At 38.4% G+C, this 27,019-nt stretch overlaps 1 protein-coding gene and 1 pseudogene across 14 annotated transcripts in view; one reads left to right on the top strand and one right to left on the bottom strand.

Moving 5' to 3' along the window:
* Positions 1 to 1,431: 1,431 nt before the first annotated feature.
* Positions 1,432 to 10,888, bottom strand: LOC112917706 (ATP synthase subunit alpha, mitochondrial pseudogene; annotated as a pseudogene).
* Positions 10,889 to 16,225: 5,337 nt separating this feature from the next.
* Positions 16,226 to 27,019, top strand: part of ROBO1 (roundabout guidance receptor 1) — a 1,128,624-nt gene continuing 1,117,830 nt past the window's right edge. For 9 of the 14 annotated variants that reach the window (XM_072738096.1, XM_072738103.1, XM_072738098.1 and 6 more), the window contains exon 1: positions 16,226 to 16,498. The gene's annotated coding sequence lies outside the window, so the exon portion shown is untranslated. Of the gene's footprint in view, positions 16,499 to 17,109; positions 17,249 to 17,642; positions 17,766 to 27,019 lie in introns of those variants that run through there. The other 5 variants (XM_072738097.1, XM_072738104.1, XM_072738090.1 and 2 more) reach the window with 2 other exon arrangements.

The raw sequence follows: 27,019 nt of genomic DNA, 5'->3' as shown, positions 1-27,019 counted from the left end.
TCAGGGAAATACAAATCAAAACCACAACGAGATACCACCTCACACCAGTTAGAATGGCTAAAATTAACAAGGCAGGAAACAACAAATGTTGGCTGTTGGCAAGGATGTGGAGAAAGGGGAACCCTCTTGCACTGTTGGTGGGAATGTGGAACTGGCGTAGCCACTCTGGAAAACAGTGTGGAGGTTCCTCAAGAAGTTAAAATAGAGCTACCCTATGACCCAGCAATTGCACCACTGGATATTTACCCCAAAGATACAAATGTAGTGATCGGATAAGGGGCATCTGCACCCCAATGTTTAGTAACTATGTCCACAATAGCCGAACTGTGGAAAAAGCTGAGATGTCCTTTGACAGATCAATGGATAAAGAAGATGTGGTAGACATATATACAATATAGTATTACTCAGCTATCAGAAAGGATAAATACCATTTACATTGATGTGGATAGAACTGGAGGGTATTATGCTACGAAATAAGTCAATCAGAAAAAGACTCTTATCATATGGTTTAACTCCTATGTGGAATATAAAAAACAGCACAAACAGCACAGAGGATCATAGAGTGAAGGAAGGAAAACTGATGGTGAAGTCATCAGAGAGGATAAAAACTATGAGAGATTCTACTGTAGGAAACGAACTGAGGGTTGCTGGAGGGGAGGTGGGTGGAGGGATGCAGTACTTGGGTGATGGGGATTAAGCAAGGCATGAGATGTGATGAGCACTGGATGTTATAAGCAACTGACGAATTATTATCTGAAACTAATAATGTACTGTACGTTGGCTAATTGAATTTAAATTAAAACAAAAACCTAGGGCAGCCTGGGTGGCTCAGTGGTTTAGCACCACCTTCAGCCCAAGGCCTGGTCCTAGAGACCTGGGATCGAGTCCCACATTGGGCTCCCTGCATGGAGCCTGCTTCTCCCACTGCCTGCACTCTGACTCTTTCTCTCTCTCTCTCTCTCTCTCATTCTCTCTCTCTCTGTGTGTGTGTGTGTGTGTCTCATGACTAAATAAATAAAATCTTAAAAAAATAACAATAAAAAATAAAATAATAAATTAAAAAACCCTAAAGTATTATCAACTACTTTTAGCAGTTTAGTTCTATTTTACCCCATACATAATGTCATATAAATCCTTTTGTGCTCTTGGATAAAAGCCCTCATGATGAAAAAGTCTTGTTTCTCTAACACAGTTAGCACTACCTTGTTTTAGATTTTCAATTTTTAAAGTTTATGGTTAATGTTCATTGAATACATAGATCCCTCCCCTTTTAAATTAGACTGAATACACTAGAATAAACCAAAATATACAATGCTGTTAATGAAATGATTCTGAATATATCTTAAAATATATGCATCACATAATCATTGTCATGACTATCAGTTTAATGGGACTGCATATAAAGACAATTTTATATGCTAAATCTTTTTTTTTTTTTTTACCACCAAGCAATATGGAACCTTTATTTTTAAGGTAATTTCTGTACAACTGGAGCATAAGAGTAATCCTTTTACAAATGGAACTGATTACTAGAATAAATGACGACAAAACCAAACTGGCATTTGATGTGAATCCACAGGAGTTTAAGCTTCAAATCCAGCCAAGAAGTTTGTTACAATCTTTTTCAGCTTAGCATCTGACTGTTCTGAGATCTTTCCATTGGTCCTTATATTGCCCAAGAGGGCTTGGTGCTGGCTGAAAACATGAGCCAAGAAGGCATGTTCAAACTTTGTGATCTTGCTGGGCTCCAGTTTATCAAGATATCCTCTTACACCAGCATAAATAGCAGCCACTTGTTCTTCAAAAGCCATGGGAGAATACTGTCCTTGCTTCAGCAACTCAGTCAATTGCACGCCACGACTCAAGAGTTGTTGAGTGGCAGCATCAAGGTCAGAACCGAACTGGGCAAAAGCAGCAACCTCAGGATACTGAGCCAATTCCAGCTTCATGGTACCTGTCATCTGCTTCATGGCCCTGGTTTGGGCAGCAGATCCAACACAGGACACAGACAAACCGACGTTAATGGCAGGGCAGATACCTTTGTAGAACAATTCTGTTTCCAAGAAAATCTGTCCATCAGTGATGGAAATGACATTTGTTGGAATGTAAGCAGACACATCACCAGCTTGCATTTCTATGACTGGTAAAGCAGTCAAGGAGCCACCACCAAAAGAATCGTTCATTTTGGCTGCTCTCTCTAGCAGACGGGAGTGTAGGTAGAACATCACCAGGATAGGCTTCACAACCAGGGGGCCGGCGGAGCTGCAGAGACATCTGACAATAAGCAACAGCCTGTTTGGATAAGTCATCATAGATGATCAAAGCATGTTTTCCATTATCTCTAAAATATTCTCCCATAGAACAGCCGGAATAAGGAGCCAGGTACTGAAGTGGAGCAGCATCAGAAGCAGTAGCTGACACCACAATGGTGTACTTCATGGCATCTGCATCTGTAAGTCTCTTCACCAACTGGGCAACCATAGATCTCTTCTGACCAATAGCAACGTAGATACAGCATAGCCTCTTCTTTCATCAGTTCCGTCAGTGAAATGTTTCTGATTAATGATTGTGTCAATAGCGATTGACGTTTTGCCAGTTTGCCGGTCACCAATAATCAGCTCACGCTGACCACGATCAATTGGCACCAAGCTATCCACACCCTTGATGCCAGTCTGCATGGGTTCAGGAACAGAGATTTGAGGAATCATCCCAGGGGCTTTCAGGCCAACTCACCTACGGGTCTTGGAACCAACTGGACCCTTTCCATTGATGGCATTACCAAGGGCATGTACAACAGGGCCCAATAGCGCCTCGCCCACTGGAACATCCACAATGGCTTCTGTTCTTTTCACGATATCTTCTTCCTTAATTAGTTTATCATTTCCAAACAGGACAACACCAACATTGTCAGGTTCCAAGTTCAGAGACATACCGTTTAAGCCTGAAGAAAACTCTACCATTTCTTCAGCCTGAACATTTCTCAGCCCATGTACACGGGCAACACCATCACCAATGCTTAGGACACACCCTAAGGTCTCTTCAAGGTCAACAGAGGTATCAGCCCCAAGAATACGCTCCTCAAGAAGAGAGGACACTTCGGCAGTGCCAGTCTCCTGAAGACGCATATTAGAGGCATGGAGGTTCCTTGCAGCAATGAAGGATGATCCCAAAGCATGGTTGGAGACCAGCGGGGCCCGGCCGCGGGGACGCGCACGGGCAGCATCTCTGCAGTTTCTCTTCGGGTGGTTCCTCCGCAGCCGCAGCCTCCGGACTGACTGGGTTATATGCTAAATCTTTCAGTTGTTTAAATGTTAAATAAATCACAGCTTTACTATGATTATAGGATATCTTTTTATGATTATAAGATATCTTAAAAATAATATCAAACCAAAGGGATAAAAGTAATCTTTATCGAGTTCTAGTCAGTTAGGAGACCTATGAAATGTGTCACTAAGATTTGTGTATTGTAAACCAACATTTATTTGGTTTATTTGAATATCCCTTTTGCTAAAGGAGTTTTAATTCACTGACACTAATATAGTAAAAAATATGAAAACAGGAAAGTTATTCAGTTACAAAAGCCATCAAAGTAGTATATGGAAGAAGTCCATTTCCAAAGTTCCTGTTCAATGTTCTATCAGCTTTTCCTAAAATGAGAAAATGCAAAAGCTGGAAGCCGAAGAATTATATGCATTAGAGACTTTTTGTGCTGGCAGGATAGGGGCTATTAGATCATAATGTCCATAATTTTGTGAATATAGAATTGTTTCCTATACCATTACCCACTTCTTTGGCCTACATAAATGGCTCAAGCAAAGGGGCTTTTTACTGCGTCCCTTAGGAAACAATTCCTTGGCCTAATAGACCTAACAAGGCTGCCTTTTCTGTGATAGTCACTCAAAAATTTCCTATACTCAATTTCATCCCATTACTTCTAGTTATTTTCTCTTGTCTAACCTAAAATTTTTCCTTCTCCACTCTTTTTTACCCTTCAGATGCTTTCAAGCGATTGAATTTCCCATTAGTCTTTTTACCAAATTAAACAGATACTGTCTTTTAATCTCTGTCCATTAATCATTTCATTTATACCCTTAATCATTTTTATTGTTCCTTCCTGAAGTTTCATTTGTTTGCATTTTTCTCACATTGGGAAATCTGTATGTCTTCTCTGTATCATGGGCAGTTTTTATAGAAATTGAACTGGTCCTATTTCTGCCTAGCTTAATCTCACCTCCCAGAAATGATTCTTTTTTTGTTGTCCTCAATAGTATTTGTGCTTCGGCTGCACTTTATTAACTGTATAATTAATTATGTACCCTATAGTTTTTGGGGTGTTTTTGTATACTTTAGCTTAATAGGATAGATTGTTTTTCCTCCTTTTTGCAGTCCATAGTGTTCATCAAACTGCGATGTATAGTTAATTTTAAAAAGCAAACTGGGCCAGCAACTTTAGCCAGGAACTGCACTAACATAAGCTCCAAAAGAAATACTGTACCCCATACTGAAGAATGGAGCCCTGGACTGGTTTTACCTATCTAAATTCTTCCCATGGCAATCATCTCCCAGCCTCCTACTCAGTATGCTCAGGCTTTCCAACCTGAAGCAACTTCAAGGGAGAATAAAATATACTTAGCCATAATATCTAGTGTTTCGCATCCTATTGTTGCTTAAATGAGAGAACTATTGCAGCTGATGAGATAAAACAATTACAGATAAAATGCAAATCTTTTGAAGTACACAGAAAACATGAAATGTTCTCAAATGAACTATTTTAGCTCTCAATGAAGAGTTCACAACTCATGATAAGAATGAGATACAGAGTAGGCTATTTGTTAAAGCAGATTGAAAGGAGATGTAGCAGATCTAAAAAGCTCCTTTTCCAAGCAGGAAAAGATAGTAGCCAAGATTAGATTCTTCAGCAGAGAGACTCTGCACAGTCCAGGACAAAGTCGGTTACTACAAGAGTCTGGAGGGCTTGGAAAATGCTGTAAAGATAGACTGACAAGCAATGTCTTTTTCCTTTTAGCATATGCTTCTGCCTCAATTTTCTATAAGTCTTTATTTTTCTTAGGCATAGAAACACTGAAAATCATGGACAAGAATAAATACCAAGAGATAGGACCCAGATTGAAATATCTTAAGGCCTTTTTATGTTCTCTGCTGCACTTTCTGTATACCAGCCATAGAGCAAATTATTTTATTTTGAATATGATCTATAGTAATGTTGACTGTGTTGAAAAGCCAACCTGGAGTAGAACCACATGATGAACCACATCCTCCCTGGATCATGTAAAGAAGATGGGGAAATGGTTCTTCCTATGGTGTTTTAGTATCTCTTTGGAAAGCAGAATTCCCTCTAAGGGAAATCATAGGATGGATCCAAAAACTATTAATCATAGTGGGATTTCAAAGTAGTCATTTGTTTTAAGGGTCAATTATTCACTTCAGAGTGCCATATAACGAATAAGAGATAATATAATTTAGCATATGGGAGTTAAACTACTATAGTTGACATTAAGCTTAATGTTACTTATTTTCTGAAAACAAATGTTCTCAAAATTTGCTGAGAGATTCTACATTGCTTCTCCTGAGGATCATGACAAAATCATAGATTTCTTTTATTTACATACCTTTCCCTAATTACTGTTAAAATACATATACCCAATCAAAAAGCAAGTCATTAAAATTTGCAAATTTAAGCAATGTGCTGTTTATGTTCTATACTAGTTAATAAATCATCTTCATTGAAATGGAATCTATTATCAATTTTTGTAGCATCCTCCCGAGTACCATATTTCTGTAAGACACATGATCTCATGATTTTCTGTAACTTTTGTTTAAGTCGTAATCAATTATCAAACACATGACAACACATGCTATCACATGTGATAATCAAAATTATCAAACACAGTAACACTTATCTACACTTCGGGATATGAGTTATTTATTTGGTTGTGTCTACTAACCATTGTGTTTTAAATTTTATAATACAAAGTAATTAGTGGTTCTATTTTGGCAAGATGTATTATTCATAAGCTGCATCTATTTCTAGTCTATGGATCCCATTATCTTTTAGGTGCTTTATAGTTTACTTTTAATCCTTCATAGTACCTCTATCATTTTCCCCTGTTTTGAGTAGATTGGATTTAGTGATTTATTAATGGGACATTAATCAATCTATAATTCTATAACTTGAAGAATTTGGTTTTCATATAAATTGTTAATTTGAAAGGAGCTTAATTTTATTTTTAGTATCAGTAATTCTATTCTTAAGTTTCTGATTCTTTTAAAGCAAATATTCAGTAATAGTCTATAAAATTATTGGTGGGAATTTCATCCTGTATTTAACAGCAAAATATTATGGTTCTCAGATTACCAGAGTTTTATAATCAGTTGAATGTACTTCTATTTCCTCTGCCTTCTACACTATTGGTTTGAAAATTCAAATCCAAGATGAGCTCAGATTCAGTAGCAAGATCACTGTGATCCCTAAATTACTGTTTCTATTATATATACTATCCTTTAAATAAAGGCCATAAATGGAAATTTCAAGTGCCTTAAATTTTGAAAGGACTTAAAAGAAGATTTAAGGCTATTTAATATTTAAGGCTATTTTTGTTTTAGAGCTGTTTTGTTGTTTTTATAGCTGTGCAGATAAAGCCATGGGGACAATAGATGTCAACTATTTTCAAAAATGGTTCCTGAGAACTAGATTCTAGTTTCTAGTTCCTATATGGCTGTATACAGAAAATAATTAATAGAAGATAGTTTCTTCAGTTCTACTGAATTAGTTAGGATTTCTAGATTATGCTGCAATAACTAATGCTTTTCAAATCTCAGGTGCTTACCATAATAAATGTTTATTTTTCACAGACATGGTATGTATTTTGTGAGTCATATGTGACTTTATTCCTTATCACCATCACTGGAACCCAGCTGGACTAAGAAGCTCCTAATGGAAACACAACCCATCATTTGGTAAGGGGGACAAAAAAAAATCATAAGTCATGTGGTGGCTCTTAAAAATTCTGCTAAAATTTCATAGATCATAGCTATTCACATTGGGATGTGTGGTCTTCTTGAAAGGAGAGAACTTCGAGGAGGGACTCTTGATTATTTGTAAAACATTAATATACTCTGTTACACACAGCAAAATTATTTTCCATTGTTTAGTAGGTGCCTAGACTACTTGTTTTCTTTCCATGCCAAAGGATACCAGATGTTCAAACAGAGAGAGGTATCAATGTAAGGATACTGCATCCTGTAACACACACACACACACAGTATTTGTGTCCTAGAACACCTATATTTTTGCACATTCTTGTTGTAACTCTTGTGTTATCTATTCTTTTAAAAAATTATTTAGTGAACTAAAATTTAAAAATAGTATTTGCTTGCTTGTCAAAATTGAATTATTGGATCTGTGCCCTTCAGAACCCACGTTCCATTTTAAAGTCTCTTGGGTATATATATTTGCGTATTTATATTTATATATATTCACTATATATTCTCTATATATAGAGAGTATTCACCTGACATTCTGCTTATTGAGATTTTCTTCTACCTGTGTTTGATAAACAATTTTATAAGCAAAGGTATTTATCCCATCTTCCTTCACTTTAACCATTTGTTTTATTTTTCTTGATAAACATATGACTCTTACACACATTAGTAATGGTTTTTCTGATTAATATATTTAATTATTTACAAGTTTTGATTGTAAATGAAAGCTTTACTACCTCTAGTAAGCCTAGCATACTAGTATTTCAGCATGTGTTATATATTGTTTATCTTTCCTTGAATTTTTTCTGATGTTTTGGAATAATTTAAATTTTGGAATCCATTCTTTTTCAATGGAGGGTTTTTTGTTTCTTTGTTTGTTTTTAATATTTTTTGAGAGGAGGGAGGGGTAAAGGGAGAGGGAAAGAGAGAGAATCTTTTTTTTTTTTTTTTTTTTAAGAGAGAGAATCTTAAGCAGGCTTCACCCAACACTCAATCTCAAAATCCTGAGATCACGACCTGAGCTGAAATCAAGAGTCAGATGCTTAACCAGCTGAGTCACCTGGGTGCCCCTTCAGTGGAGATCTTTAATATTTAGTTTATTAGAAAGTGTGATAGACATTCAATTGGACATATCTATACCATAAAATAGCATTGTCTTTTACATTTTTTCCATGTAACCATAATTTAATTTTTTTATTCTGTATCCATAGTTATAGCGTGTGTTAATTAAATAGTTTCCAAGCACGACTTTTCTTCTCAGTTTGTAAAACATAGATGCATGAAGAAATACACACTAACTTCTTAAAAATTAGACATTATTCTGGTTAGGAAGTAATAAATCATTTGTTTAATTTGGCAAAGTATACCCAAATTATCTCAGTGAAATACTTTATTTTTTAAAAAATAAATCTTCTTAGAATTACTGTTTTGTGCCAAGAATTTACAGAGTTTTATCATAATTCATGCCATCACCATTAACTTTCTGGCAAAAGAATACAGTTAACTTATTTTGCATGTTTTTGTTGAATGATACAGTTAACATTATAATTTACACATATGCTTTTTATCTTTATTGTCTTTCCCACTTCTCTTTTTCTGGGCAGCTTTTTCCACATTTATGTGCATAATTGGAATTGAGAAGTTCTCATAAATGTATCAGGGAGACTCAGCTTAATTTAAACAAGCATCTTTTGTTCTAATATACCTTATATTTTGTAACCCTTGCTGGAATCTGAAGACTACTTAGGTTCAAAGCTCATATTATCGTCAATATATGAATGTCCTTGGTCAGAATCTTTTTCGTATACATGTATGTATATCCATTGGCCAATGTATTTTTTTATAGAAATAAGAACCCCAGAATTTTATACTCAAAGAGTATCAGAATATGTATTTTCTGTGTCTCACCATCTTTTCTTTATGATAGCTCTACAAAAGAAGTCAGTAATCATAATTACTAAAAATCCTTTCCCTGGGTTAGGTATCTTTATTTTCCTATTTTTTTTCCCATATGCTAATGTCAGATCCACACTATCTTAATTTATAATCTGTTTTTTTCATTATATGGTCTCATTCATTTGGGGAATATAAAAAAATAGTGAAAGGGAATAAAGGGGAAAGGAGAAAAAATGAGTGGGAAATATCAGAAAGGGAGACAGAACATGAGAGACTCCTAACTCTGGGAAAGGAACTAGGGGTGGTGGAAGGGGAGGTGGGCGGGGGGTGGGGGTGACTGGGTGACGGGCACTGAGGGGGGCACTTGATGGTATGAGCACTGGGTGTTGTTCTATATGTTGGCAAATTGAACAGCAATAAAAAAATAAATTTAATTTAAAAAATAATGTTTTTTATTCTTTCTTTCTCTTTCTTTCTTTCTTTCTTTCTTTCTTTCTTTCTTTCTTTCTTTCTTTCTTTCTTTCTTTCTTTCTTGATTTCTTTCTTTCTTTTTTCTCTTTTTCTTTCTTTCCTTGTTAGTTCTAACATCACACAATTAGCTTCTATTGAGCTTATAGTTGGTTTAGCCTCATGGGTGGTTTCTCATTGTTCTCAATTTTTAAATACTTTATTCTTTGATGTTATATTTCAGCTTTTATGTGGGTTTACCTATTTTTTGGTGAATTTTGAATGTCCACTTTCATATTCAGTTAGTTTTTCAGTATGTTAGTTCTTTTCAGCTATACCTCAGCTGTGTATTTGAGGATATCTTCGCTGATAATATATATGCTACACCTCACAGGATCAAGTACACAGGCTTATGGGTAGGACATTTGAGGATCCCCCAAAGTTAACATTGACAAAATACAGGAAGTTCACTTGTTCAATTTGCTGCAAATGCACCTAAATGTACTATCATCCAGCCAGTTTTCGAGTTTTTCTCTACTTTGTATACGATGAAATGACAAACCCCTTGTCAAATGCTTATCTGGAATCCAGGTAAACTGCTTTTAAGTCACTCTCATGATCTAAAAGCTAACTTAGGAAATGTAAAAAATAAGTTTTGCCACATATGATTCCTTCTTAATAAACCCATGCCCTTTCTCTGTGCCCTAAAATGCCCTAATTCTTTACAAGATATTTTGATAAGCCCATTCTTGAAATTACCCAGGCATTTTCTTATTATTCACTGTTTTAGTCCACATTTCCTTATTTTAGAAAAGAGGTCCATTTTTGTATCTTCTTAAAAGGTTTTTTAAAAGTATTAAAGAGAACTTTGGTGATCATACTTACAACTCATAGTAAGGTATGTAATCTTCCTGATACTAAATAGTTGAACGAAGTTTAAAATAGCTAGATGTTCTCTTAATACCAATCAACAGGGATCCCTGGGTGGCGCAGCGGTTTGGCGCCTGCCTTTGGCCCAGGGCGCGATCCTGGAGACCCGGAATCGAATCCCACATCGGGCTCCCGGTGCATGGAGCCTGCTTCTCCCTCTGCCTGTGTCTCTGCCTCTCTCTCTCTCTCTCTGTGACTATCATAAATAAATAAAAATTTTAAAAAAAATTAATACCAATCAACATTATTTTAAAAATGTAAAGTTTATAAAACCTTATAATATATGTATTTTCACAATGATAAGACTTTAATTTTACATGTGAAGGCAGTGGTCTGAGGTTAAAAAGGCTAGTGACCTTCCTAAGGTACAGAAATAATAAGAGATAAGCTGAAATATGTGTTTATTTGATTTAATATTAAAATTTCCTTTTAAATTTACTTCATTAAAAATTAGTACATGTGCCTTTTGCAACATTAAACAAACAAAAAACAGAGAAAGAAAAAAGCCACCTATACTCACAACAAACAGATATTAATAGTTTTAAATATGTTCAAACTCTTCTTAATCATGAATATTATATTTCCTTTGAATCTGGAAATGTTTTACCTCCATGACTAGATGAAAAGAAAACTTAGGCTTCAAGTAGCTCCCAATTTCTATTTACTTATTCACCTTATATCACTTTTCAGGAAGTAGGGTATGACTGCTTTATCTTCTTTTTCAAGTCACTTCCAGATGTAGGCCTGTCCCAAATTATTTCTTCAGTCGGAGCCAATCTTTATTTTAAAAATTAGTTATTCTTACTCTATTTTTAATTTTTTATGTTTATTTGCTTGCTTGTCAAAATTGAATTATTGGATCTGTGCCCTTCAGAACCCACATTCCATTTTAAAGTCTCTTGGGTATATATATTTGGGTATTTATATTTATATATATTCATTAACATTTAGCATTCTTTTTAAATTATACTTAATGCAATTATATTATCAAAATCACCATAGCCATTTCCACCATCACTTCCAGAGCCAAAATCTACTCTTAATCTACTCTCTCATGCTGTTATTTCTCTAATGCTGTCATCTATTCCCATCAATCTATCCATTCATCTATTCTTTAATCTTGGGAAACTATTATTTGGCAAGTGAGTCATACAATTGAAGAATAAGACGTCTTTACTACACTAGGAAAAGAAACTACCATGAAAACTGACTTATGGGCCAAAGGATTGTACGGATATTTAAACCGAAAGCCATTAAAATTTAGTTTTCTGCTTCTTTTTTTTTTTTTAATTTTTATTTATTTATGATAGTCACGCACACACAGAGAGAGAGAGAGAGAGAGAGAGAGGCAGAGACACAGGCAGAGGGAGAAGCAGGCTCCATGCACCGGGAGCCCGACGTGGGATTCAATCCCGGGTCTCCAGGATCATGCCCTGGGCCAAAGGCAGGCGCCAAACCGCTGCGCCACCCAGGGATCCCTAGTTTTCTGCTTCTAAACAGTGCATGCTGATTATCTACATTTACATGCTGCTTAAGAAGAGTAGCATTCTGGGCATTCTGGCAGATATGGCATGGAAAATTATTTTAAAAGTAATAAGGAAAGGAGTAAAACCTTCTTTTAAGTAGATTTTCTGTTACTAACCTCTAGCATAGGAAACTCAAAGTACTATATTTAACATTACGATTAATTAACATGAAAATTTATATTCTGCAACCTGTCCCTTCTTAGAAAATGATGTTGTCATATTCATTTCTCTTAGCTTTTACATTAAAATAAGAATTGCTCTTAATTTATGTTGTACTATTGTCTACTTTTACATATCCAACACAGTACCGATGAGAAGTAGATTTAATAATCACTAAATGAGCAAGTGACTCAACTTTAATATTATTTTTATTCAGGCAGAGTTTGGTCTAAGACAAAAGCAAATAGTATTACATCGGTTTAACCATCTAAGAACTATGGTATATGAATAACAACACAGTTTAAAATAATTGCTGTTTTACTATGCTTTTAAGTAAGTCCTAAAGGATCCCTTAAAATAGGCTAACAAGTGGCTTTTAAATATGTAGGAATTTGGTTAGTACAGAATTCCTTCTAAATACATAACCATTTTGTGTCTTTTGAAAGGCAAACGGCAGGCTCTGACTATTAGCCATGATATAATGAGCATACAGAAAATCGATTGTATGTTTAGTCCCCTATTGGAAATAGTGGTTATGTAGTATTTTACATATTTATACTCACATCCATTTGTTTATTTGCTGTGACTAAATATTATCTCACATTTTATGAACATTTTTAGATAGGTTGACATGTGTTTGTCTCTTTTTCACAAAAATACTTATAGTTCTTACTCACAGATTTTCTAGGATTAACATGTAGCAATATTCTTAAGACCTTAGTATTTGAATTAAAACTATTAATGCTTACTCTATTCTAAATATACTATAAAAGATATGTGCCCATTTCTCTTTTGTTTTGTTGTTTGTTCTTTTGTGTTTTGCCAAAGTATTTCACTTCTACATTTTTGTCAACTTTTATCTTGCTTGCTCTACGATCCTATTTCATAGACAGTAATATGTCCTCCTCCATGCCTCTTCTCCTTGCCAATTTTTACTAGAATTCTAAATATTATGAGCATTCCATTCATGGTGATCATCTTACCAAAATCACTGTACTATGAACTTCTCATCTCGTCTAGTGTCAAGTTTAGCTCATCGTTTTGAGTTCCATATTTCTCCACAAACTTACTATCTTACACAGGTTTATTTTTAACTTTTGAGTTGTACTTTTTTATCTTGTTTAGTGATTCACCAAATTAATTTATAAGCCATGTATTTATAATATTTTGCAACTTTCTACAGTATTTAGAAGACCTTTTATTTCTTTATTTTTAAAAATTTTTAGAAGACCTTTTAGTGAATTATTTAATATATCATAGTATCCTAGTTAGCAATTAGTATGACTATTACTGCTTACTTACTACTGATTTACTACTGGAAAAAAATGTCCATTTGATCACATCCTTAATTTTATATTTCTACTTTCAGAGTATAATTTATGTCTGCTAATTTCCTTTTCATCTGCCAAAACTCAAGCACGAATAAATTTTCTATTTAAAGTAGACAAATGGATTAATGTCTATAGCTTTGAAATTTTTTAACCTATGCATATTTCAAAATTATTGAAGACACAGAGAATTTTAAAAATAGCTTGGGTAGTAACTAAATGTCATTAGCGTTTATTAAATTATTACCAAATGATATGCTATTACATGTTTACCAATTTAAATTTAGAAAGAAAGTTGATTACAGTGATTGAATACAGGGATATGCCAGGTATGTTTTACCTTCCAACTTTTATAAATGTTCACATTAGCTACAATAAGGCATTGTCATCATGATCCAAGGGCATAATGGAAATCAGTTTCTGACAGAGCATATATTGCCCTTGAAAACTGTACTGATGAAATGAGGAGTCCAAGAACACCTCCAGTAGTAAAGAATAGATCAAGGATACTTCTACAGGTTGAGAAATGATGAACACTATTATGGTTTTAATAGTATTTGTTTGAAAAAATTTTTACGCCTGTATCCAAGTAAAATATTTTAAATATTCATAAATATATATGTATGATATGCCATATATCTCATAATATATGAGCATAATTTGGATAAACACAAGTAACTCATTGAAGAGATGTGGAAGTTCTTTTTTCTGGAAAAATAAATAAGTTGAATTTATACTTCTGATTAGCTTGCCGTATGTTTGCCTGGGCCTTTTATGCAGGAAGTGAGTGAAATTGATCAAACAAGCGTATGCTAAATGTGTTAATAGGGGCTTTTATGTATTTATTCTTGTTTGTTCACTATCATAGTTGTCCACTATTCAAATTCTCTATTAAATTGTAGTCATAGATAAATCACATTAATTTTGTATGAACTTGGCCTGCATAAAACACATCTTCCCTCAGTTGTAAAACGATATTCATTAAATGCACAACTTTCAATTTGCACTTAGAAGAAGTGACTATTTATTCAAGTCTACTTGTAGCAGAAAGTTGAAAGGCCAATAATATACTTGTTTTAAAAAAGAATTGAGTATCAGTCTTCTTCATTCAACTTTGCATGGTCATTATCCTTTTCTTACTCTACCAAATAACAGCTTCTTTTTTTTTTTCTTTTTTCCTTTTACGGACAATGAGTCCTTCACAGTCTTATACTGAACATAGTAATATCTTGATACTTTTATGTTAACTTTATTGTAAATTGAAAAATTCTGAACCTAGCCTGAAGTGATTGTAATCATCCTGAATAAAAGACATTCCAAAAGGCTGTTCCAGAAACACAATAGCAGCGGGGAAGTGGAGCAAATTGGCTCTGATATAATGACAATTGATCATGTCTTTTCACTTCAAATTAGTGGTCATGGATGTCTCAAGGATGTATATTTGATGAAAGAAATTGACATACACGTGAGAATGCTCAGTCTTCTAACCCTGAAGGCAGCTCTCTTCTTTTCCACCTCAATCATGTAAGAGTTAATTCTGTATCCTACAAGGATGTAATCTCTAAGTTAGGTCTGGAAAGCAGCAAAGGCAACCCGGACTCAAAGTAACACTTCTGTTGTCAAGGGTTACTGATGGGGGAAGGGAAAGGGCTGGAGGGGAAGGAGTTATGGAAATGAAGGATTGTAGCGCACGCTACATAAATTCAAATGCTACACATATATTTGGAATGGAGTCTCAATTCTGTTGTATTTTTGCCTTTTGCGTTTTCATTTATTTGGCTTACACATGGATGGTGAATTTATGAGTTGGTCGTTGCTGACCTTATTCAGTGTATCACTGTCTAACAGGCATTCGGCTGTAAATTACAGACATCATAATTTTGTAATTAAATTTACATTACTATTACATCTCAAACACAATAAAATCATGCTGTTTCCTAAGCTGTAATATCAGCAAATAATCTTCGATGGAACTTGGTGGAGAGTCTGTGTCATTTCAGTTTACATGAGAATTTCTCTTTTCTTCCACAAAATTAAAGGTCAAGGGAAAACCATGCTTAAGGGCTTTTGGGTCCCATGTAAAGACTGAGCTATTATATTCCAACTTTTAAGACAGATACATTTAATGATGATGCACCGAAGTGTTTTTGCTCAATGTTAAAGTATCTCAAATCGCTGGTCATCACAGGCCTGCCTCCCTTGAAATCCCCTTGTTGCGCCAATTTGCATTGCTATTGGGTTTGCTAAAGGAGAAGCTGCAAAAAAGAAAATGTGGTAATTAAGGGTAAACACTTGAAATCTTGTGACAGTTAGCCAACATCTTCATGTTGATCTTTATTTCTGTTACCAGTATTCACAGATAAAATATTTCTGAATTAATTTTGCATAATAAAAATGATGTCCATGGCATTGCCATCGATGCATTTTCAGTATCACTTAAAATATATATCAAATGTATAAATAATCATCACATTCGTATTTCAGCTTCTAGCATTTTAACCTACTTGAGTTATTTTCTTCGGAGTGGCCATGCATTTCCTAGAATAAAATCAAGTATTATTTCACATAAGTGAAGTGCAGTAGTATCTGACTACATACACATTTCCTGGATTTCTATCCAAATAACTCATACGAGGGAGCAGAAAAGAGGCTTTTTCCGCCAAAAGTATCTGTGAATCTTCTTCAGAAAATGTTCTTTTAAGACCCTTTGTATTGCCAAAGCTACTCTGCACAGACAATTAAAAGCCAAAATGAAATGATAGATCACATGACAGGAGTTTAAATGTGAGGGTCCCCCCCCGCCCCCCCCCCCCCCCGTTTAAACATCGCAGCAGGCATTACAGCACCCGAGGTAACGAATCAATTAAATCCATCATCTTCCCTGGGCGCCCCTGGGTTGGCGCCGAGCAGTAGGACCCAGGGGCCTCCGCAGCCGCCAATAGCCGCGCACACTTGGACCATTTGCATGCGGGGCCGCCTGCTCCGCGCATCAGTAGCACCGGGGAGAGCGGGGTCCAGAGAAGCCTCTGCTGAAGCGGGGTCGGGTCTTTCCGGGCTGCAGACAGTGAGAAGAAACCCGACCTGCCTCCCTCCCGGGTCTCCTCGCTCTCACGTTTCAGGGTCGCGCAGGGCTCTGGCTGGCTGCCCCTCGGGAGGCTCGGCGGTCCGCACAGGGGGCAGCCCGGGCTTCTGCACGCGCTGTCGGCGAGGGTGAGTGTCCCGCGGGACCGCGAGGCAGCGACAGGCGGGCTGGGTGCGTGCGGGGCGCGGGCTGGGGCTGTGCGGGGTGCGGGCTGGGTGCGTGCGGGGCGCGCTGCGGGCACACGGGGGCTGTGCGGGGCGCGGGCTGGGGCTGTGCGGGGCGCGGGCTGGGTGCGCGCCGGACCCTGCGGTTCGTCCAGAAATTGTCGTGCCGGTTGCTCTGGGGCCTCTCGGGGGTGGAACCCGAAACCTTCAGGCCACCGCGCAAACTGCGGCCGCCCGCTCGGGATTCAACAAGTTTGCCTGCGGGATGCGGCTTGGGTCGTTGGCTGCTTTTCGGAATTCCTGGCAAGTTGTTCCGAGCGTCCGTTCCGGGTGGGCCGCCCCTGCCTCGCAGACAAGTTTCGGGGTTGGTGTCCGTGGCGTGCGGCCGGGTCGCCCGAGAGCGGGGAGGCCCCGGCGTCCTGGGCGCCCGGGAGGACCGCGTCCGAGGATGCTCCGGCCTCGCGGCCCGCGGGGCGCCAGCCCGGCCGCCTCCCCGCGTAGCCTGCGCGCCCCGGGCCCGCCGCGGAGGTGGGCATCCGCGCCGACGCGCCCCGACTTTGAGAGCCTCTGCCTCCAGGGGGTGCGAGGGGCTTGGAGAGCACGCGCCGCTGGAGGACCCCGCGGAACGCCAGGGAGACGTGGGCGGCCGGGCCCCCCCGGACCCGCGTCTGCAACCTGCGGCTCCTGGCTGGACGGGCAGCGCGATGTGCAAAGGTGGGGGCTCGAGGCCACGACGGAGGGGCTGCACCTGGGGAGCGGGGGGGACAGGTGAGTGGACGAGGGGCGTCCCGTTCTTCACGCACAAAACCACGCGCGTGGGACGTGCGGGGAAGCGCTCCAGGGCTGGCGTGCAGCTGGAAAAGGTGTTGCAGGGGGGTGCGGGCGCCCCTGCATTGGTGACAGGCGCGGTGCCCCCTGCCGGCCCCTCGGCCCCCGCGCTCCTCCCGCTGGGGCACGGGGCGGCTCGACCCCGCAGCGCTGCGGACACAATGCGGGAGGCCCCGCGGCCCCGCGCCGCGCCATCCCCGGGCCCCCGCGCAGGAAACGCCCCCAGGGCCGCAGGGGTCCCGGGCGGTCCGGGTAGGGGCCAGGGGCACCCCCTCCGGGTCTTCGGTTCAGAGCTGCTCCCGCCCCCCGAAAAGCCCTGGGGTGCACCCCCAACGCCCTCGAGGAGGCGCAGGAGAGGAGACGACAGGGGGGACGTTCTGAGCCTGCAAGAGAACGGCAGCAGGTGACGGGGCCGTGCGGCCATCAGCCGGGCTTTCCTGGGCGCCTTTAAGTGCGCTGCTTGTAGATGCGGCTTTGAAATGCGCGTCCGCGGCCTCTGCGGCTCCGAGGGGGCAGGCTTCCTCCCGGGCTCGCTGGGGACCCTTCTGCAGATGAGGGCGGGAGGCTGCAGGGCAGGGGCCTTCATCTCGCGGTGTCATTTACCCCTGACCTCAGCACCTCCCACCCTTTCACGCCCTCACCGGGGAGTGCCCTGACCTTGCAAACTCCTCTGGGTCATCTGCCCCGTTTCTTTTTAAGTGACTGTGTCAGGCTGTGCGTTACAAAGGCCTGTGAAGACTTGGTTTGTGTATTTCAAGTAGTGGTGGGAGATGGTTTAATTTGGAGGTGGGTCTTCAGCGCCCGGGAGCATTTGGAGGAAGGGGCAGAGATGAAGGACCCTAGAATGGCCCACACGGGGTGTTGGTTGCTTGAAGGAGAACTTTCAGAGGAAATATACGCCTTTGAGCACATGGGGGTGGGGGGGCGGGCGGGGGTTGGTGGTGATGGAGACCATATCATTGCATTCTTTTCCCACTTAGATTTTCTCCTTCATTACGGTTGTTTGGGAACTAGGGGGTAATACTAAATAGAAAATACTTTGAGAATCCATCTGTTTATTAGGAGGCCAGCTAGAAGTGTGGTAGCTAGGCTTAGGCCCAAACTTGGATGCTCCTCAGACCTATTATTTTGAGAGATTCAGTTTGCTACTCTGAATCCTGTGTCTCTTCTGTATCTTTTGAAAGCTTTCTGAAAGGCATGCAGCATGTTGATTTCATTAATGGGTTTATTAAAGGGTTAGTGGGTGTTCCATCCCCCAAAAGGAAAACAAAACAAAACAAAACAAAACATCAACAACAGCATCTAAGAACACACACCAGTGGGGTGAGGACTTTTTGTGTGTGTGTCTTAGGAACCTATCTTCCTCTCACAGGAGGGGAGGGTAAAACTGAGGATGCAGGAATAAGGAGTGAGGGCATTCACCTCAAATCGTTACTCTGGATTTTGGACATCCTTTAACCCTTCTCCACCTATCTTCCTGCATGTGTCTTCCAATTTAGCCCCGTATGATCTGCAGAATTGAAGCACAATGACACAGCTGCAGATCCCTGATGAAGGCTGGCTTCAGAACACAGCTGTTAATCACATGTTGGGTGGATTTTTCCACATACTTCCTTTTACTTCCCTTTTCTTCCCTTCCCCTGTCCTTGAACCAGCATAGTATTATCATCTTCTAGGCTATATTCTGCAAGGGGTTAGTGATTTCCAGCGGCAAAGCACTGTCTGGGTATGGGAGGAGGACAGAGATTCAACAGCTGCCCTGGAGTCCCATAGGTTTAAAGCTGACTTTCTCTTACTGTGTACTGCACAGAATAAAGAAAAATATCCTGATATCTCCCCAAAGAGAATTATATTGGCCTGTGTAATTGTCTTTATTTTATTGCATAGTGGAATCAATTCAGAAACAAAATAACTGGTCAGAAATGAAAGGGAAGCTATATGCTCACTTGCAATATTTGGAAACTAATGTACTCAGCTGTGAGAACTCACCTTTTGGCATCCCTCTATACTTGATATATTAGGAGCTATTTTTATTCAAGCAAGATTTACTATGTTACTTTCATTATGAGGCAGAGCAACTTAAGACACTGCAGAGATGTGAGTTTTAAAAGAAGAAGAAGAAAAAAGAAAACAAAACAGGGCAGCTAAGCAAGCCCTTGGCAGCTTGATGAATGAGCAGGTGCAATGCACCATTTGAAATGTAACTTGAGGTGTGAGGTTCCATCCAGTCCACTAGAGAATTAGTTCCTCCTTATAGTCCAGAAAACTCAACTGATTTCCTCTCTCTCTCTCTCTCTCCCCGCACCTTTCTCTCTCATTCTCTCTCTCTCTCGCTCTCTGATCTCTGAGTTCAGAAACATAACCATAATAACATACAATAGACTAGACTTATTACCTGGTCACATCATAATATATGTCTAAACTTGCTATTGAAGTGAGTGAGCAATATTCCTGTTAATGCATTCATGGCAATATCTAAAACATGTTAGTGTCCTATGAACTGGCCAAGTCTCCAGTGCTATAGGAAATAGAGGTGTTAGAAGAGTAGCTGACTTACCCTAGGCCACATAGGAGAAAACTGTAGACACAGCATTAGGCATCTTACCTGTAATAGATATTTCATTCAATTTTCACATCACTCTTTTGAGGTAAGAATCTTCTTTAGATTTCTTTAATATATGAAGAAACTGAAGCTCAGAGAGGTTAAGCAAAATATACACAGTCATTCAGCAAATAGGGGAAGATCCACAATTGGAAACAAGTTCTTGCTCATGACAGAGTACATGCTTTTCCAGTATACCATGGGACTACATTTTCCTCTCGTATTTAGAGAAGTTTCATTATTTTTAAAAATTTTGTTTCAGCACTCGTAATTTTTTGATCTCAATATCCTTTTCATGTCCAAACCATTCTTGGCACCACCCTCAGACCAGTCTTCTCTATAAACAGTGACTTTGCAAGGATGTCGTAGTCAGAGAAAACTTCTTTAGTAAGAAAGCCCACCTCTCTAATCATTGCCCCAACTGTACCATCATCTCTGGGAGTTAAAGAAGAAGCATAAAAATTAGTCTTCATCATTTACTTCAAAATTTGCACAGATGTGGCCAAGGAATCTGGAAGAGTCCATTACGTCGTTCTGAGACAGAAATTGTACACCTCCACCTTCATATTTCCACACACATGGCTTCTATGATCTGCATGTTTCCCCACTTTAACTTAGCCAAATCCTACGCATTTTTAAGGGTGGTTCATGTTTCTCCTCCACCATGTAATCTCTGAGCATTCCAACCCTCATGTTTTTCCTCTACCATGTAATCGCTATTTCTAACCCTTCTAGTTTTATACATCTCTGAAATTTCCAACAGATTACAATTTCTGCCATTTTATTTGGTCTTTATTTGGAGTTAGGAGGAGTAAGCTGACATTTCTGGAGCATTCACTCTACATCATATCTTTTTACATAAATTACCTGTCAGATTCAGCTTTCTATTTGTTCATTATATTTCTGCATTTAGCCCTCATGCTCCTCAGTCACCCCAGATGGTGTCTAGAGTTTCACTAATGAAATCCAAATTTTATGTCTCTAGTCCACATAGTGCTCCTGATTGCTACTCCTGTATTTCCAAAAATCTACTTGATATCTCCAGCTAGAGACGTATTGCAAAATTTGTAAGGAAAATATAGTAAAGGAAATTACTCAAAGGTACATGTATCATTTTTCCTACCATACTTGACCTTCTTCTACTTGGTTTTCCAAGTCCTAAGTAAGTCCATCATGCATCAGGACAAAATCACCTATGACATGTCCCTCTCCCTCATCCACTACACTCAAGTAACAACAACAACAAAAATACACACACACACACACACACACACACATATTTGCCAATGCTTTTATTTTTCTTGAACCTAGCCTCTTTTCTCCATAGACAGCCTTGTCCCCAGTTCCCACTTTTAATTCTTGGGATTAGCCTTCTAAACTAACAACTCACCTCCATTCTTGCTCCTTTTAAATCCATACATCATATCTGCAAGAGTCCTCTTTCTAGAGCACAAGTGATGAAGGTTATCTTGTTATTGAAGGTGCTCTATCATTTGGACTCAGAATTCCTCTCTTCAGTTTTTAGCTTTATCAAGTACTATGAAAATCTACTTGCATTTTCTCAAATACTGAGGCTATATCATTCCTCTCTGCTTTTGTGTGTTAGAACTTTGGCTCATAATGGTTCTCACTTTTCTTGATCTTTAGATCTTTGGAAACACAAAGCAGCTGTTATCCTTCTGTGAAGACCTTCATGTTAAGCAAATAGATTTAAATATACCTCTTTTTAAATGCTTTCTTAATAACATCTCTGAAATTCTGTTGTATTTATTTATTCATTTTTATCAAGAGACTGAATTCCTCAAAGCAGTATTTTCCAAACTTTGGCCACTGAACCAAGGAAACCTCTTAATCAAGAAAAATAACACTGAAATAACACTCCCTTGACCCCCGATCAGATTTAATACATTAAAATATGTGCAGATAGGACTCTGGAATCCATATTCCAACAAGCATTTCAGATGTAACTAGGCACGTGGAATTTATCACAAGAGTTGCTCCCCAAATCAGCTAGGTCAGTTTGGCGCTCAATTTGGCAGTTTGGGAGAAGCCATCAGTGTAGCTTTTTAGATCTCACTGAGGACTATGGGCATGTCTTCTTGGATTACTGTGCTTCAAAGAAACACTTGATCATAGAGCATAGTGTGTCAAATCATGTGATTCATTTTTAATGAAGCAAGAGACTCCTGCATCAGAAGGACATACTTGTTAAGAGCACAATTTCAATAATCACATAAGAAAATGGGCTGTGGAGTTGAGATGCTATAATGTAGAGTATTTGGAGCTTTACTGACTCTGACTTTGTAATATTATGACATGTTTGGCAGAGATGGAGAAAATAGAGAAGCAAATGTCTGTAAATTACCACTCGGATTATGTAAGAACATAGTAAACAAAATTTAAACCTTTTGTGCACAGATTACATCTCCCTCCAAGAGGTAACTTAATTGTAAATTTGTTATTTTCATCCCCATGTATTAACTTTTGATATATGTACACCTTTCATGTATAGTATTGTATTAATTAACTATATTATTTAAATAAGTTGTAACATACCATGTGCATTCTCAGGAATATTGATTTTTGTGATTTAAGTCAATGCAGGAAGACTTGATTCATTCATTTTCATTGCTGTATAGTATTCCATTTTATAAATCTACCACAATTAGGCACTTCCAATTTCTATAAGAGTGTAGCAATGATTTGCATGTGCATGTGCATGCATCACTGGGAATGTGTACAATTCTTTTTTCATGGATATGCCTAGGAATGAAATTATTTGATTATGTGGAATTTACTGATTTCCTGTATTCAGGTATTGCCCAAATCCCACACAAAACATGTAGCATTTATACTTACCAAGCACATTTGTGAGAACTACCATTCTGTCTACGCTTAGCAAAATTTAATATTGTCAATTTTACCAATTGAATAGTTTTTTTCATTTTTCTTTCCTGATTGTGCAGTGAACATCGTTTCATTGAGAATTCAGCTGTCTTCACTGTGAATTACTTAAAAATATTTTACCTATTTTTTTTTACTGAAATATTTATCTTTTTCTTGTAGATTTATAGAAGTCCTTTATATATCCTACATCCAAACTCATTTTTGGTTAAACTATTTGGTTGAAAATATGTTTCCCTGGGCTGCATCTTATTTTTTCTGGGTTTTTTAGTGTGTCTTATTTTTTTTAAAGTATATTTTGTTTCATTAAAAGTAATAAAACTTTTACATTATGTTTTCTCTTTTTTTATGTCTTGTTTTAGAAACCTTATGGTGAAGTCATAAAATATTCTCATATATATTTTTAAGTTTTCAAATTTTGCTTTTTACATTCAGCTCTTTGATCTATCCAGAATTGATTTTAGTTTTCATGTGCTGAGAACTGTGGTTGTCACGTATGAATGTTCCATATGTGGTTGGATTCCTTTTTTGCCTACAAGGCTACTTGGCATCTGTCCTCATTTGAGACACATTTTTTCTGGTCATTGTCTGCCAGGTTGGTATGTGGACCATTATCTTGTGGAAACATCACAATATTAATGAACCAGAGTAAAATCATTAATTAAGATTTCAACCCAAATAGGTTTATATTCAGTTAGAATTAAAGACCAGTGCTTTTTATGACAAACTGTATAATCTCTTTAAATAGTTTGTGAATTGTTCATGCGTAATGAGTCCTTTAGCTATGCCTAGCATAATTTAGTTCAGTTTTAGTTCTTACAGAGAATATTAATGAATATCCCAAAGACACACTTTCCTTGTTTGTAAGACTAGCAAAGTAGATCAAAGGCAGAATCATGATTCACTCAGGAATGAAGCGTGATTGACCATTTGCCAGGTGAATTATATAACCCATAGGAGGAACGATATTTTAGCACAACAGCCAACAGCTTCTGATTGATGCATATCCTTGAATAAGCACTCAAAATATTTAAACAATGGCAAAAAGTTTAGATAGGAAATTATTGCAGTGCGCTGTACATATTATATTACATTTTACCTTGGAATGAGGAACTAGGGGGACTGTAAAACCACTTTACCTGCTTATATATAGTGATAGCCAGTTTCTGTAAGAATTTGCTTTTTATCCTATAATGGACAAGAAAATACCACACAAACGTGGTTGGCGCTAAGCCAATGCTTGGATTATTTAAATATTGGGTATTAATTTAAGAGAGTTTAAGAATGGTCCAGTTTGGCCAATGAAATAATCTTCTATTTATAAGCTTCTCTGAAAAAAAGGCAAAAACATTTAAAGAAAAGCCTTTGCCTCCACTACAAATTACACCCAGCCCGTTAATTCCAGTTTTTCCAATTAATGTTTTGGTCATAACTTGGAGCAAGGAAAGGAACTACTTAGGAAAAGAGCAAAGTCAGTTTACCTTTTCTTATTCATTCCTTTTGTTGCCACTTTCTGGACTCTGCCCTTCACGCTCAGATCTGGGACTACTATTCTAACTTCTTTCCATTTTTCTCACTTCCCCGCTAGGCATAGTGTCTCTTTCACTGTACAACACACTTACTGTCCCTCAACACAGCACTTGGTTTCCAGCTAATTGCCTTTGCCTTTCTGTCTTCTTAAAATACCCTTCTCCTCTCTTTAGTGAGGTCATATTCATCCTTCAAGATCTAATTTAATGGTTACCTCCATTTTGAGGCATTTCCTAATTTTCCCCTAGGAAGCTCATCTCTCTTCTATTTGTGTTTTAGTGGAAATTAGCACCTACCTATACTCTACTTCTTATTAAATATTTTATTTATTTATTTATTTGAGAGAGAGAGCACACAAATGGAGGGGGCAGAGCAGAGGGAGAAGCAGATTCCCCTCTGAGCAGGGAGCCCGATGTGGGGCTCCATTCCAGGACCCTGGGATCATGGCCTGAGCCAAAGGCAGACGCTTAGCTGACTGAGCCACCCAGGCGCACCCGTACTCCTCTTTATTACAAGCGGTACTCATGTGCCATTTTTAATGACCATACTAATTGGGATAAAGATGATGAACAGATTCTTAGTGTATTTGTCTAAACCTGCTATTAAAGTATATTCATAGGGAATATATTCCCTATGCTGTGCCTATTAAGCTCGTGACTTACTCAGTTGAAATAGTCACATTTTTTACATAGTCAATAGCCACATGTGGCTAATGGCTAATATATTGGATCAAGCAGATATGGAATAGTCCATCATCTCAGAAACTTCAATTACACTGTGCTGGGAAGAATAAACTCATGGTAAAATTTGGAACAAATGAATGAATGAATGGAGATACTATTGGCCTTTGATTTTCAGTGAATAAGTGCCACTAAGTTGGATTGTCAAACGTGATCATATTGGTGAGGGTAATTTCGCAACTTACAGATGTTAGCATCTCTTGGAAAGAAACACATGATCTCAGCCTAACCAGGAAGGTAATAACAATATGAAACTCCAAAGAAACCAAAGGGAAGGGCACCCGGGGGCTCAGTCAGAAGAAACTAAGGGAGAGTTAAAGTTAATCTTTGATGATTTCCTTACATACCATCTCTTTAAGATTAGATTCCTTCACAGGTGGAAGTAAATTCACTCACTCTTTCTCAAATATCAAATAGAGATCAATTAGAATGGCTATTACAAAAAAAAAAAAGTAGTGGGATGCCTGGGTGGCTCAGTGGTTGAGCGTCTGCCTTCAGCTCAGGGCATGATCCTGGGGTCCCGAGATCAAGTCCTACATTGGGCTCCCTGCATGGAGGGAGCCTGCTTCTCCCTCTGCCTGTGTCTCTGCCTCTCTCTCTGTGTCTCTCATGAATACATAAATAAAATCTTAAAAAAAGGTAGAAAACACCAATTGTTGGCAAGGATGTGGAAAAATAGGCAAGGATGTGGAAAAATTGGAACTGTTGTGCACTGATGGTGGAAATGTAAAATGGTGCAGCCACTAAGGAAAATGGTATGGTGTTGTGGTTCCTCAAAAAGTTAGGCAGAATATCATATGATATAACAATTCTGCTTCTAGGTGTATGTCCTTAAATATTGGAAGCAGAGACTGGAATAGATGTTTGTTCCCATGTTCATAGAAGCTTTATTTACAACTGCCAAAGTAGAAACGACCAAAATGTCCATCAGTGGGTAAATTGATAAATGAGATGTTCTATATACTTACAGTTAATTATTATTTCAGCCTTAAAAAGGAATGAAATTCTGATACACACTATAGCATGGATCAACCTTGAAAAAATTATCTTAAGTGAAAGAAGTCAGACAAAAAAGTTAAATACTGTATGGTTCCACTTGTATGCAGTACCTAGAATAGTAAGATTCATAGGGACAATAAGGAGAATGGTGATTGTCAGTTGTCAGGGCTGAGGGGAGCAGGGAAAGGGCACTATTATTTAGTGAGTATAGACTTTCACTTGTGGATGATGTAAAAGTTCTGGAAATGGGCACACCTGGGTGGCTCAGAGGTTTGGCATCTGCCTTTGGCCCAGGATGTGATCCTGGAGGCCTGGGATCAAGCCCCACCTCAGGCTCCCTGCATGAAGCTTGCTTCTCCCTCTGCCTGTGTCTCTGCCCCTCTCTCTCTCTCTCTGTGTTTGTGTGTGTGTGTGTGTGTGTGTGTGTGTGTGTGTCTGTCTGTCTCATGAATAAATAAATAAAATCTAAAAAAACAAGTTCTGGAAATGGATAGTAGTGATGGTTATACAACAATGTCAGTATACTTAATGCCACTGAATTGTATACTTTAAAAAGGTTAATACCGTAAGTTTTATGTTATACGTAGTTTACCACATCAAAATTATTTTGACAAATATTTATTAAGCCCATTTGTGGTTGGGCACCCTCACCCCTTAGAAAAGATTTTTCATTCCAATGTGGCTTCTCAGTGTTCTTTAAATGCTCATTTTCAACACAGCACCATAGAATAGTCTTTCTGCCTATTAATATTAAGAAAAAAGCAGTGAGCCAGAAGAGAGTTCATGGGAAATGAACATAAATACAACGGATCTATCTGCTCTGTGGGGTGTGCTTTATTAAACAAGTACACTTAATGGAGAAAAAAACAACACCCCTTAACA

The sequence above is a fragment of the Vulpes vulpes genome, chromosome 15 (genome assembly GCF_048418805.1).
Source record: "Vulpes vulpes isolate BD-2025 chromosome 15, VulVul3, whole genome shotgun sequence".
Classification (NCBI taxonomy): domain Eukaryota; kingdom Metazoa; phylum Chordata; class Mammalia; order Carnivora; family Canidae; genus Vulpes; species Vulpes vulpes.
The sequence above is the reverse complement of the archived record's forward strand: the minus strand, read 5'-3'. Positions and strand labels throughout refer to the sequence as shown.